We start from the raw sequence: 14,441 nt of genomic DNA, 5'->3' as shown, positions 1-14,441 counted from the left end.
CAGCCGCATCGTGTTCGCTATTCGATCCGCTCGACCAGTCAGGGAACGCCTAAGATGCCTCTTCGCATGCGGTAGCATCAGGCTCCACAACCGCCACGTCCCCACACATGCCATCTGTTGACTCTGTCAGGGCCGTCGTCTCACGAGCGGCCTTCCATTGCCTAAACACGACAAACGCGGTAGAGAGCGCCTCCTGAGTTTCGGCGTAAGCGGTAAGTTTGAACAGGGCTGTCCTGATAACCGCCTCACCGTTTGCTAACTGAAACTGGTCAGCCGCACTACGCTCGCAATCCGACCCGCTAAACGCATCGAGTATTGTCTCGGGGATCTCAGCGCACGATGCGATGGAGTCCAAGCTTGACTGCGCTTGCCCATCGGGGCCCGAACCTGCGGCGGTCTGCCCGAAACTCGCTGACCACGACTGAAAATTTCACAGGACAATGCACTCCTCGGTCTCAATTTGTCTTCTCGCGCGTTTCCGCTGCTGCCTCTAGGACTTCTGCTTCTGACCCTCGGGCTTCCGCTTCTGATACTGCCTTTTCGGCTTCTGCCTTCATTTCTCGTATTTTCAGCTCGTACTCAAGCCGCCACAATTCGCTATACTGGCCAGTTCCCCTAGTCATCCTCCTACCCATGGCTGCTGTCGTCCTACTCATCTAAACCGCTTATCTCCCGCTCCCGATGTCTGAGCCACGTACACCCACAGACGCAAGATATCCCGCTCGCCTGAACAACCGTTGCTCCTTTCTCGCTGCGTCGTTCCTCGCTGCGCGACAACCTCCTCACGTTGGTGCTTCGGGCCGTATCCGCTTGCGGTTCCTGGGCCCTTGGGCGCGTTTCAGGTATTCTTCCCGCCTAGAATGAACGGACGTCACAATGAGCCCAGGAAGACGTTGCGCCGGCTTGCGTAACAGACTGACTCTTGCGGAGTGCCGGTGGTCGCCAAATCGTGTCGGAACTTGCGCCAGTAAAGATGTTACAAGGTTCTTCCTTCTTCGCACCTAACTTCCTTCGAGGTGCTCGCTTATTTGGCGTTGGGCGTGTAGTCGACAGCCAGACGATGGACGATCGATGAAAGACAGACGAACGAAGGAACAGGACTTTTATAAAACTTGAAAAATTCTACACAAAAAACTATACCCACAAATAGGGGCTGCACACACAACTACCAAATCTAACTCAAATTAACGCTCGAGCTCCAAGCTCCAAATGCTTGCCGAAAGCCGGTGTTTTCCTCCTCAGATGCGCGAAGCCTGACCAAAAACCTCATAACATGACGCAACGAGCTCTTAATTGACCCAGTTCGAAAGTTCCAGAAACGGGCGAGGGCGCTGGGAGAGACAGAAGGCGTCGCAGCGCACGTTAAACCGCGTCTCCCTCCCCCCACCTGCTCGAGAGCACTGGAACTTGGCTAGAACACGTGTCCGCGCGCACCCTGCTTCGCCAAAGTCGCGGGGGGATGAGGCCCTGGCCCCTGTGCTGTCATGCACTTGCAGCCGCGCGCGCCTTCAAATATGCCCAGGAGATACCTTATTCCTTTCTTTTCCGGTCCGCACGCTGGCACTGACTCGCGCTCTTTACACCGGCCTTACACTTTTGTTCGGCAGGCGATTTCCTGTATTATCTTACTATGATCATGTATTTCTAATACGAAGGTAGGCAGTTTTAGGAAATTGTCGTTGTTGATGGCGATATGATTCTCATAAATTTGATTTACCAGTGAAAACCTAGCCACTGTACAGCGGACACCAAGCATACCCAAGTCAAGCGGCTTCTTCAAGGTGGTCAAGACAGTGACAATCTGATGAGAGTTGGGAACAAATTCCCAAAGTGAGCACTAAACCCGAGGGCTCTGGCGCAAATGAGAGAAGAGCATCCTCGACAGAAGTACCGTCTCTAAACTCTTAGCTCAGATACTTATTTCCCATGCTTATACTAGCAACAAGGAATGTGCCATGTCCCTGACAAGACGGGAGACCAACCTCGGGCCGTAAGATCATCAGCTACCCTGCAGGGGCCTCATCATTACCAACGTAAAAGAATGGAAATAGGAAGCCCGGGCAAGCAACGGTTTGCCAGGCTTAACGCCAATTCAAGATAATTGAAAATGAGCTCAATGCTCTAAAGAAAAAAATCAATTTGGAGGACAAACAAAACTAAAAAGAAGAGCAAACAAAAGGCACATCACAGTCAAAGTCGCAGACAGACAGACAAAGCATAGACTGCAGGTGACGACCAAAATACAAGAGAAAACCAAATTAACGCTTCAGTCAAGGTCTCAGTAACAATCACAGACAAAGCACAGAGTGCAGGCCACGGTGAACATCAGGAAAGTAAAAAAAAATTGGCGGTGGCTCAGCTCTGGTTAAACTTGGAGTGGCGCGATAGCTACACCTGGCCAAATGAAATTTGCTGTTTTTTTTTATTCGAGAAGTGTGCCATGAGGCATAAGTTGAAAAAGGAAAGGGGGAAGGAATGCACGGGATTGAAAGTTAAAAGAAGGAGTGAAGAACCGTTGCGCTGAGGTAGTCGCAGAGGTTGTTAATGAAACGGTTGTCCATTGTCCACTTCACGAAGTCACTTTCGCGGTTCCACCGCAGGCCCACCTCCCTGAGGATCCGTTTTCTGATAGCAGCCGTCGCTGGGCACGTCCACAACAAGTGCCGCACATCACATATGTCCGGTGCAGCGCCACAGTTAGGGCACCTGTCAGATAGTGGCAGATCTTTGGCACGCCACCCATGACGGACAGATGGTGTCAGAGCCGCCCCTGCCCGAATCCGGCGCACGGATACCTCCTCCTGCCGAGTAAGACTACGGGGGAGAGGGTGCGAACACGGAGGAATTACAGCGCGTGTTCGCTGGCGCAGAACTTCGGAATCGGAAACGTGGGACAGGAACGGATCTGGGGGAAGAGGGGAAGGTGACGGATCGTCTAATGTATGAAGATGAGTCACAGCATCCGCTTGAATGTTATGTGGATCCTGGGCATGGCCGCGAATCCAGTGTATGCGCACAGGACATGGATACTTTCCGCAGAGCACATGAATAGATTGTGAAATCTGGAACGTTCGTCGAACAGCCTTCAGCTGTTTAAGGGCGGCGCGGGAGTCGGTGTAAATGTGAACTGTATTGAATGTTGGAACGAGCGGAAGGGAATCAATGACATTAAAAATGGCTTGAAGTTCCAATGCCAGGGGAGTGCACGTATCCGCAGTATACGTCGCGCGAGAGTTGAGATGCGGATGAGATGGACTATACACAGCAGTAACTCCCCTCTCTGCAGAATGAGATGCATCCGTGTATTATATGCACCCTTCAGGCAGATACGCTGCTGATACCGACGGGGAAACAGTGGGGCGATTGTCAGTGAGCTGGCAATAGGACCACGGTGGAAGTGTCTTTAAACGATGAAGTTTGAGAGACTGTTTTCGAGCTCTATTTGCCACCCGTTGGTCGACGATTTCACTGAGTGCATTAAGTTGTGCGAACTCCTGTAGCACAGGTATGGGTGTTAAACGAGGCAGATATGTTATGACGCGCATAGCCTCACGATTGATAGCTTCAAGGGAGTCCCACTGTCTGCGGGTGAGACGTTGAAATTGTGCCTGATATACTATCCGTCGCTGAAAGATAGAGCGCACAAGCTGGCGGGCCGTATGAGCACGTGCGCCACCAGAGCGCATAGCTATGCGACGAATCAGACCTAGAGTAGCGTGAGCCGATTTACGGGTGGCTGTCAGCCACGGGGTGCCAGTCCCAGATGTATGGAGGAGAAGACCAAGACTACGAACAGTTTCTACCTGAGGAATCAGAGAATTATGTACCGTAAAATTTAAAGGGGGAGCTTTCCGTAAGGCGGCTTTATTTCCAATTCGAATGAAACATGATTTAGTAGGAGAGAGTGTTAGATCCAAAGGTGGGAGGCGAGATGTCAATACATCCAGCGCGTGTTGAAGGACCGACTGATGAATAGACGCATCTCAGTTGAATTGCAAAGTCAGTCTTTCGCCACTCCGTTTCTCTGGGCATTCCTTCTTCATCTTCGTCCCACTTGACACGGCGTATGCGCACAGCTGTCGCAGCTCGGTTTCGCCGGCGCGCCGCGCCGGCAGCAGACGCTCCGCACCACGTGATTGGTTACGCGACCAACCACGTGACCTACCACGTGGCGGTGGCGGCGCCGCCACGCCGTGGCTGCGCCGCCATTCTGAAGGCTTGAAATGCTACCCTAATGGAGCGCTACAAAACATAAATCTAAACAAGACAAAACCAAATTCACAGTCACATAGCCAAAGCATCCCTTAACGAAAACTAGCCGCCGTGGTGGCTGAGTGGTTATGGCGCTCGGCTGCTGGCCCGAAAGACGCGGGTTCGATCCCGGCCGCGTTGGTCGAATTTCGATTGCGGCGGAATTCTAGAGGCCCGTGTACTGTGCGATGTCAGTGCAAGTTAAAGAATCCCAGGTGGTCGAAATTTCTCGAGCCCTTCACTAGGCGTCCATCATAGCCTGAGTCGCTTTGGGACGTTAAACCCCTATAAACCAAACCAAACCTTAACGAAAACTAATACATTTGGAATAAATGGCGGGATATTTATAATGTAATTTAAACATATTTTGTATTCATGAATGCAATAAAAATGCCAGAAATTGGTTCCTGAAATTTTATGCTTAGTAATCAAAATACATTATTAAAATTTGGCAGAAGTACGTCACTTAAAGAATGCTTCGAGCACGTTTCGAATACGGGAAGAAATATATATGCGGTTTTAGTATCTTATCAATGTATTAAATGTGTACTTTTGGAATCATAAAATTAATCCGCCTGAAGTACACTTCAATTTTAACAAACGGGCATTCGCTTTAAACTTATTTGAAGCACGCTTTTAGCTGCCGTAGAACAATCCAGTATCGAAATCGCGTTTCGGCAAATGGCCTTTCCATGTTAGCAATGTATTGAAAGTGTATTTTTGTAAATACGAAATCAATTCCTTCCAAGTATCAATCAATTCTAACGAATGAGCTGTCCGCGTGAACATATTTTTAGCGCACTGGAAGCTGCCGTTGAGCAACCTGGTGCTGGGAATCGCGTTTCGGGAAATGGCATAATGGCAATGTACAACCTTTGTCCGTAAAGTTCTGAAACTGAGCCCATTAAAAAAATGCGTTTAGCATTTAAATCATTTGTGCAGCACCGCTTCGAAATAGTCTCCCTTGCAACTATACACAGCTTCCAACGCTTCTTGAGGTCTTGGAAACAGCTGGAAAACGATCCTTTTGGCAGGGCTGTCAGCTCTTTTGTTGTGGCGTCTTCAATGGCCTCCACGCTCTCCACCCAGCGACCCTTCAGGGCTCTATTCACACAAGGGAACAGGAAAAATCGCCTGGGAAGAGGTCAGGCGAGTATGGCGGAAGGGGAAGTACAGTAATGCTGCGCTTTGCGAGGAGTTTTGTCACGCTGAGAGTAGTCTGCGGCCTTTCATTATTGTGAAGAAAGTTCCATTGTCCAGATGCCCATAAGTTTTGGCGACGGCGTCGCAGTGCATCACGCATGTGTTGGAGCACGCGGATATAAAACTCCTGATTCACCGTCGGCCCTTGTGAGACGAACTCGTGGTGTACAAAGTTTTTAGATAGGAGAGTTGGAAAACTTGACTATAATTTGCCCGCGTGAATCGGCCCCACTACCGTAGACGCTTTCATCTCAAAGAGACGCCAGCGATATCTCTTAGGTTTTGACGGTGCCATGTTAGTTTTCTTTGCTGTATCCAACGTTACCTAAAAACGTTGCTCAACGTTTTTAGATTAGGGGAGCCGGGCGCAGAGCGGACCTAAAAAGGGTTCCACCTAGGCGGTGGCGCTGCGGTCGCTTTGGGACGGGCGCGCCATCTGCTACTTCCAGCTTAGACGGTGACTGGTGTGCGTACAGAAACTTATTGAATGAAGACGTTTTGAGGTTTTATTTACAGACACGCAACTTTTAGTGATTTAATCAGTAGAGGGAAGTTTATAGTCTACTTTGCACAACCGCATATTACACACGGGAGAAACCCAAACTATGAGGGTGTAAGCGGCACGTCGTGTTTCTCTCATTTTGACGCATGTAATTGCGGAAAGAAGGGCCAAATGCTCAAACCCGGGCATCCTGGACTCTGGTACCGCAAGCGTAGAGCGCACGCGAACTTTGCAATACGTGGACGAGCGCGGCTTGCAGCAGCCGCACCCGGCGCACAGGGTGCGAGGCCCGAGCCAGCGTAGACCAGTTATGGAGCAAACTCTCCACGTGATCAAGCGCAGCCCATGGGCGTAGCAACTAACGTGGTACTGTCAAAGCCCCAGATATTGCGCTGGCGTCTCTTTGAGATCAAAGCGGCAACGGAAGTGGGGCCGAATGGGGGGGGGGGGGGGGAGATAAGTTTTCCAGCTGTCCTTATCTAAAAACGTCGGTGGTGTATGAAAACCCTGGAATCGAAAAACACTATCAGCATCGGTTTTGTTTTGGTCTTCAGTCACCGCAACTTTCTCGACGCCGGAGAGCTTGAGGATTGTCATTAGGTGCACTGTCTTTGTTTGAGGATCGTATTGAAAACACCATGTTTCGTCTTCAGCAATGATGCTGTCGACGAATGCGGCATCCTTCTCTGCATGGAAGAGCAAATTAGCGCTCACTGATGCCCGCGTGTCCTTCTGGTCCTGTGTGAGGGAATTCGGCACAAGTGTGGCATTCATCTTTCGTTTCCTCAAATTCTCACGCAAAATTTGGTGGCATGTTTTCTTACTAATGTCGAGAGCATCTGATAGCATGTGGACTGTAATGGTGCGGTCTTGCTGTACGATTTCGCTGATCCGAGCCACGTTCTTTTTATACCGTGAGGTTGAAGGGCACCCCTGCCTTGTGTCGTCTTCTTCCGACATTCTCCTCGAAACGAACCTCTTGTGCCACTCCAAAACTCGCACCCTCGATAATGTCTCTTTGCCGTAAGCGTCACGAAAGAGCTCATACGTCTATGTGGTTGTCTTGCTAAGCTCTAGACAGAATTTTATGTTTACACGCTGTTCGAGGCGGGCGTCCATCTCTCCACATTCACTCAGAGTAAAATGCGCAGACTAGTGACAACGTATTTTTCTACATGTAGTGCTATCTAGCTGCTGCCACAGCAATTACCACAAATAGTTCAGGTTAACCAAGAAAGATGGCGATACACATGCGCACCAACATTTGTTTTTAGGTATTAATTCTACAGAAGAAAATAAATCAGTCACAAAACTTTACGAACAAAGGTTGAAGTTAAAGTGTGTTTTCGTAGATAAGAAATTAATTAGTCTAAATTATACTTCTATTCTAATAAATAAGCAGTCCGCGTGAACATATTTGCCGCACACTGCAAGCTGCCGTTGAACAACCTTGTGCTGGAAATCGCATTTCGGGAAATGACACGTTGGCAAAGTATTTAAAGTGAACTTTCGTATATACGAAATTGATTCGTGCAAAGTAAACTTCAATTCTAACAATTTGGAAGGCCGCGTGAGCTTATCTGCCACATACTTCAAGCTGCCGTGGGACAATCTAGTGTTCGAAATCACGTTTCCGGGAACAGTGAAAACTCTAATTTTTCTGTCGTCTATTCGTATATGGTAACTTCTAGCAGGAAGGCAATCACCAATTATTTAAATTACGCGTGGACAGCGTGACAGCATTATACCGGCGAGGGCGCCATGCGCACCTCCGAACCCGAACATGCCAGCGAAAAAGACACCGACCGGCAGGGCCGACCGCCCCCATAGACGCCCATGGATTTGTTGTTTGACAGTTCGACTCCTGACCGGCGCCTGACGCTGGTTACGGCTAGCAATTCGATTCTACAAATATCACACATTTGAAAGCAACCACTCCGACAATTGTGCGATAATTTGGGGGCCCACACTCTTTGCGCAAAGAGCGCCTCACCGGGCAAGATAATATGTCTCCTCTCAGGGGTATATATAAGCCAAGCCACGCCAAGTACCAGGCTTGTCGGAGCAGTTCCTGTTTGCTGACGTCATTTTCCGTCGGCATTTCCTGTGTGGTGACATCTTTCCCGTTCAGGTCCCGTTGCGTGGCCTTCTATTGGCATAGAATTATTGATGGTAACGTGTTTTCGCTGCGATTGTCTGTCTCCTTATCCTTGTTTTTAATTGCTTTTTGGTTTCCCCAACCTAACGAATGTATCTTTATACTTATAGCCGGTTCTGTCATTACTTATGCTGTCGACAGCACTGATCTGTATTATCCGGTGAATCCGACTAATACACCTTTATTAAGCAGAGCTGAAGTGAATTAATTTTAATGTATTAATTCTATATATTTAGAGTATTCTTAATGTACTGTAATGTATTTAATGTATATTTGTGTTATACCTTTAATGTATTGAATGTGTATTTTTAGTATATTTTAATGTAAATAAGTATTCTCAGCAGACACAAAATGCATTTTTGATCTATATCTGTTTCAGTATTCAAGCCATGCGGCAATTTTCACCGATGACTCTCTACAAAGCGAAAAGGCAGCAGTAGGTGTTTATTCCCACACACTAGATTGGAGTTACTCTCTGCGGGTCCCTGATTATACACCAATTTTCGCTGCTGAATTTCTCGCTATTGGTTTGGCCCTTCAAAAACTTCCCAGCAATATTTCTCAATTTATCATTCTCTCGGACTGCCTCTCAGACTTTGCTGCAATAGAAAGTTCGCCAATTAGTCTCCTGTACCGATCCCTAATGTACTTTGTGCCACGTCATGTCCTAGAGGTGCGCTTCCAGTGGATCCCTGGGCACTGTGGCATTACTTCAAATTCGATGGCCGATTTCTTAGCGAAATCAACCATCAATAGGCCTGTTGCCCATGTCGATCCGAACCTCAACCCTCTGACCACGTCCCGTTATGAACGTTACCAAATACGCCTTTACCTGAGCCATGAGCCCATCCTTGATACAATGGATTTCGAACATTTGAAATTCCCATGGAACATACGTTCCTGCGCATCAAGACAATGTGAGGTTTCCACGACGCTGTTGCGCTGTAGGATTCCTCGCCTTAATCTATATGTCGTTCTGGGTTCAAGCCTTCCAATCTATGTGCGTCACGCGGGGACGTCGAAAAGATAGATCATTTCATCCTCTACTGCCGGCCGTTTGCACGGCAGAGAATTCAGTTTTTGCAAAATCCTCTCGCTCAATTAGGGATGCCGTTTCCCCTTCCAGTCCTCTTCTCCTTCGGTGCAACCGTCAAAGGGCATGCCATTAGGCAGGGGTGTCAGCTTCTTCACAAATATATCATTCAAACAAGGAGATTTTTGTGTTACCTTCTCGATGCCTTTACTTTCCTCTCAAAATTAATTTCTTTCTGATTAATTCTTAAAATTTAGTTATTCTTCTCGCACCGCTTTGTTTCCTCGATTTTCATTCCGATGTCCTCAAGCTCCATCAAAATTGGTGATTTTCTTTTTCTATCAGAGTCCTCTCAATTATTGAGCCGCTTGAGATAAACCTGGATGAGATTTTTCCTGTTTGGATCTGCACCAAACCCCGGCCAATCCCCCAACGTGGTGTCACGTTTCGCCTACGACGCGCGGCATAGCCGGCGCGGATGCAACGGACGCCGGGGCTTCGTTCAAAGTGGCGGTAATTTTTACCCGTTCATCGCTGCCGCAACGCCTCCCGCCAAGCGCGTCCAGGCAGGTTTCAATGCCACGTGTCTTCGTGTGTGCGTGTGTGTGTGTGCATGTTGGTGCCCACGCTTGTCAAAGCGCGGCAGCCGGGGAGAGGAGCTCCCCAACTGGGAGGCGAGGAAGTCTGACCGGCGCCGGCCCGGCGGACGCGCACGTCACGTCTGAACATGTCCGAGCGTCGCCGTATCGGGCGCCTCATCCCGAGCCGTTCCTTCTTGCCCTCGACTCCGAGGGTATAAAGGCAGCTGCCCCGGACGCCAAAGGGAGACTTCGATTTCTTCCGTCGAGTAACGTGGTCGCCCTGACCGGCTGCTCTTTTGCGATGCTAAAATAAACAAGTTGTTCTGTTGGCAGTCGACTCATCCTTTGCCAGGACCTTCGGATGTTTCCAGCTGTGCCCCAGGCCGCCAGGCCAACGCTACCCTTGAGGCTTGCAACCCATTTGCAACAACTGGTTGCCAGCGGTGAGATCGCGACAACGGAGGCCAGCAGCGAAGATATGCGGTCATCTGTATGCTGAGCAGCACAACGACCATCCGGGAGCAGTGCAACGAGCCCTGTGTGATGACTGGTTGCCTGCAGCGGAACGACTGCGCTGAATTCTTGGCTGCGAGGTTTGGTGAGTGCGGGACTTTCTTCTGAGTTTTGCCAGGCTTTTGTTAGTGTCAGAAACAGAGCTGGTAATTGTGGTTGTCGTTGCTGCCGGGTTAGTTTGCGGCAAGACAATAGTAGGCAGTAGAGAAAGCAGCATTCGGAGCAGCCATGGATTTGAAGTCGTTGCGCAAACCGAAATTGCTGGAGCTTGCAAGAGAGTTGGGTCTGGATGTCTCAGACAAACTCAGAAAACCAGAACTGCTAAGGGCTATTCTTGAGTTGGAGGCTGAGGATGATGAGCTGTCGGAATGCCTTGAGACCATTGAGGAGAGTAAGCAAAAAGAGAAAGACGAGCGCGAACGTAAAGAGCAAAAAGAGAAAAACGAGCGCGAACGTAAAGATCAAAAAGATAAAGAGAAAGAAGAGCGCGACCGTAAAGAACAAAAAGAGAAAGACGAGCGCGAACGTAAAGAACAAAAAGAGAAAGAAGAACGCGACTGTCAACACGCTTTGGAAATGAAGCGTCTCGAGGTAGAGATGGAACGCGCTCGTAATGGAAGTCAGGCACACGGTGCAGGAGAACGGGTATCGTTCAAAATGACTGACCTGATGCGGCCGTTTAAGCATGGAGAGGACATTGGTTTGTTCCTGGTTAACTTTGAGCGAACGTGCGAGAAGCAGGGGTTCTCTCGGGAAACGTGGCCACAGCGCTTGCTCACTTTGTTACCCGGGGAGGCGGCCGACGTAGTCGCGCGCTTGAAGAGAGAGGAGGCAGAGGATTTCGACCAAGTGAAATCGAGTCTGCTAAAAAACGTACAGGCTGTCAGCGGAGGCGTTCCGTCGGGAAAATGAAAAAGGCAGAAGCAAGTCATATACAGAGTTTGCCTACAGGCTGATGTCAAACATGCAGGAGTGGCTCAAAGAAGAGAAAGCGTTTGGTGACCACGAGAAAATTCTGCAGTGTTTCGGGCTGGAACAGTTTATAGTCAGTTACCTGAGAACGTGCGGTACTGGGTCTTGGATAGGCCAGACGTTAGTACAGTGGCTAAAGCCGCCGAGCTAGCCGAGGAGTTTGTGACGCGTCGGGCTCGCGGAGCTAAGGACGGTCAAAAGGGTGAATTTGGCTCCAAGTCTGAGAGGCCGAAGTTCACACCCATGAGAGCAAGGGGGGACACACGTAGTGCCGATGCGAGTGAAAGCAGTCCGACCGAACGTAAGGAGACGGCGGCAGCCGAAGCCGAACGCAGAAAGCGGCTCGAGACGAGGCAAGCGCGCGTTTGTTATACGTGCCAGAAGCCGGGTCACTTTTCGGCGCAGTGTCCAGAAACAAAAAGAAAAGTCGTGTGTTTGTCATTATATAGCACTGACGAGAACATGAAGCTTATCGAGCCTTACATGCGAGACTTCCTCGTGAACGGGAAAGAGTGCCGAGTGCTTCGTGATTGCGCAGCTACAATAGATGTAGTTCACCCCTCTTACGTAGAACCCGATATGTTCACGGGCGAGTGCGCATGGATCAAGCAAGCCGTGGAAGCTCATAGCGTGTGTCTGCCCGTAGCAAAAGTGCTTATTGAAGGACCTTTCGGAGCACTTGAGACGGAGGTCGTAGTGTCATCTATGCTGCCCCCCCAGTACTCGTACCTATTTTCGAACAGGTCCGATCGCCTCCTGCGCGAGAAGGGGCTTTTGTTTGGTGAGGCTAGCGTTCCGGCTTTAACCAGATCGAGAGTTCGGGAGCTCGCTGCACAGGCGGTAGTTGCGGGGCCGACGTTGTCGAACAATGAGAAAGGGTCGGAGGCGCAGCAAGCTGGTATTCAGAGCACGTCCGAACTGAATAAAATTGAGCCTGTAGCGTTGAAGGCACCAGGTACTGGAGAGGAAATGCCCGACACGGGAAAGTTAGAGGAGCTTCCGGCCGAGCTTCCGGGACTAGGCTCAGTGACGAACAGGGAAGACACTGATCAGGTCATTAGTGACTTAATCATTAAAGCACCGCTGTCGCCTGAGCAGAAAACCGAACTACACCAACTCTTACAAGAGTTTCAAGGTCAGTTCTCTGAGAGGCCTGGTAGGACTTCTGTCCTTACTCATGAAATAGAACTTACCTCCCCACAGCCAGTACGATCCAAGGCGTACCGGGTGTCACCCCGCCAGCGCGATATTATGCAGGCTGAGGTAAAGAAAATGCTACAGCTCGGTGTTATTGAGGCGGGTGAGAGGGATTATACCTCCCCTTTGATTTTAGTTGAGGTACCGGGCAAGGAACCTCGTCCTTGCGTCGACTACCGCAGGCTTAATTCCATCACTAAGGATCAAATTTATCCGATCCCTAACATCGAGGAGCGCCTTGAGAAAGTTAGTAGCGCTCAGTTTATTTCCACCCTAGATTTTGTCAGGGGTTATTGGCAGGTTCCACTTACAGAAGAGGCTAGTAGGTATGCGGCGTTCATTTCACCAATGGGAACATTCCGTCCTAAAGTTTCGAGTTTTGGTTTGAAGAACGCGCCACACTGCTTTTCAAGCCTCATGGACAAAGTGTTGCGGGGACAGGAAGAATTCGCTTTACCGTATTTAGACGACGTAGCGATATTCTCCGCATCCTGGTCTGAGCATATGGCACACTTGCGGGCAGTGCTAACCCGCCTGCGCGAAGCGGGCTTGACAGTCAAGGCTCCCAAGTGCCAATTAGCACAGGCCGAGGTTGTCTACCTCGGTCACGTGATTGGACAGGGTCGTCGCCGCCCCTCTGAAATAAAGGTGGCCGCTGTGCGAGACTTCCCGCAACCGCGCACGAAGACCGATATTCGGTCGTTCTTAGGTGTCGCGTCTACTATCAGAGGTACATCCCCAGGTACTCCGATATTGCGGCTCCCCTGACGGATGCTCTAAGAAAAACAGAGCTCCAAACAGTCGTCTGGGGCGAGACAAAGGAAAGAGCTTTCAGCGCCCTAAAGAGCGCCCTAACAAGCCAGCCTGTGCTACGATCGCCAGACTACACAAAAGGGTTCGTTGTTCAGTGCGATGCTAGTGAGCGAGGCATGGGCGTTGTACTGTGCCAAAGGGAAAATGGAGAAGTGGAACACCCCGTCCGGTATGCTAGTCGTAAACTGACCTGTCGTGAGCAGGCGTACAGCGCCACCGAGAAAGAGTGTGCGTGTCTCGTGTGGGCCATTCAGAAATTGTCATGCTACCTAGTCGGCTCGAGGTTTATGATTGGGACGGATCACTGCCCTCTCCAATGGCTGCAGACCATCTCTCCCAAAAATGGCCGCCTCCTGCGCTGGAGCCTCGCTTTGCAACAATATTCCTTTGATGTGCGTTACAAAAAGGGGAGTCTCAACGGTAACGCCGATGTCTTAAGTCGAGGCCCCTAACGTAGGAATCCGCCTCAAAGTTGTTTGTTACTGATGTTTTCTTCCTGAGGCAGGATTTTTAACATATTGCTTTTGTTTAGTGTTTCAAAGTGATGACGTGCTTTCTAGTGCAATTTTCTCATTTGCGGAAGCGTTCTGAGTGCTGCTTGACTACTGTAAGGAACTAGGAAGTAGTATAAAAGGGGAAAGAGCCTGGCAGAGCTTAGTGAGGGTTGTCTCGTGCTTGCTGACTGAGCGGTTGCGTTTAGGCGTAGTTTTAACGCTTGCTGGAAACGAGAACAAAAGTGGCAACTCTCCCGAAGTCACTTTGCAGTGCCCTGTGTGAACCTGAGCCTGAGAACGAGGCCTTCTCTGTGCGCTGCGCTCAAGCAACGCCGAGGGACGACCGATTTCGATTACGAGCATCATCGAGCGACATCCCTCCGGACAGCGGATGCAGTCCCCTGACCATCGGGATCTCCTTCTCCCGGCGGGGCGGTCTGTTACGTTTCGCCTACGACGCGCGGTATAGCCGGCGCGGATGCAACGGACGCCGGGGCTTCGTTCAAAGTGGCGGTCATTTTGACCCGTTCATCGCTGCCGCAACGCCTCCCGCCAAGCGCGTCCAGGCAGGTTTCAATTCCACGTGTCTTCGTGTGTGCGTGTGTGTGTGTGCATGTTGGTGCCCACGCTTGTCAAAGCGCGGCAGCCGGGGAGAGGAGCTCCCCAACTGGGAGGCGAGGAGGTCTGACCGGCGCCGGCCCGGCGGACGCGCACGTCACGTCTG

This window comes from Amblyomma americanum, chromosome 3, assembly GCF_052857255.1.
Source record: "Amblyomma americanum isolate KBUSLIRL-KWMA chromosome 3, ASM5285725v1, whole genome shotgun sequence".
Taxonomy (NCBI): Eukaryota; Metazoa; Arthropoda; class Arachnida; order Ixodida; family Ixodidae; genus Amblyomma; species Amblyomma americanum.
This window is presented reverse-complemented; position numbering follows the sequence as displayed.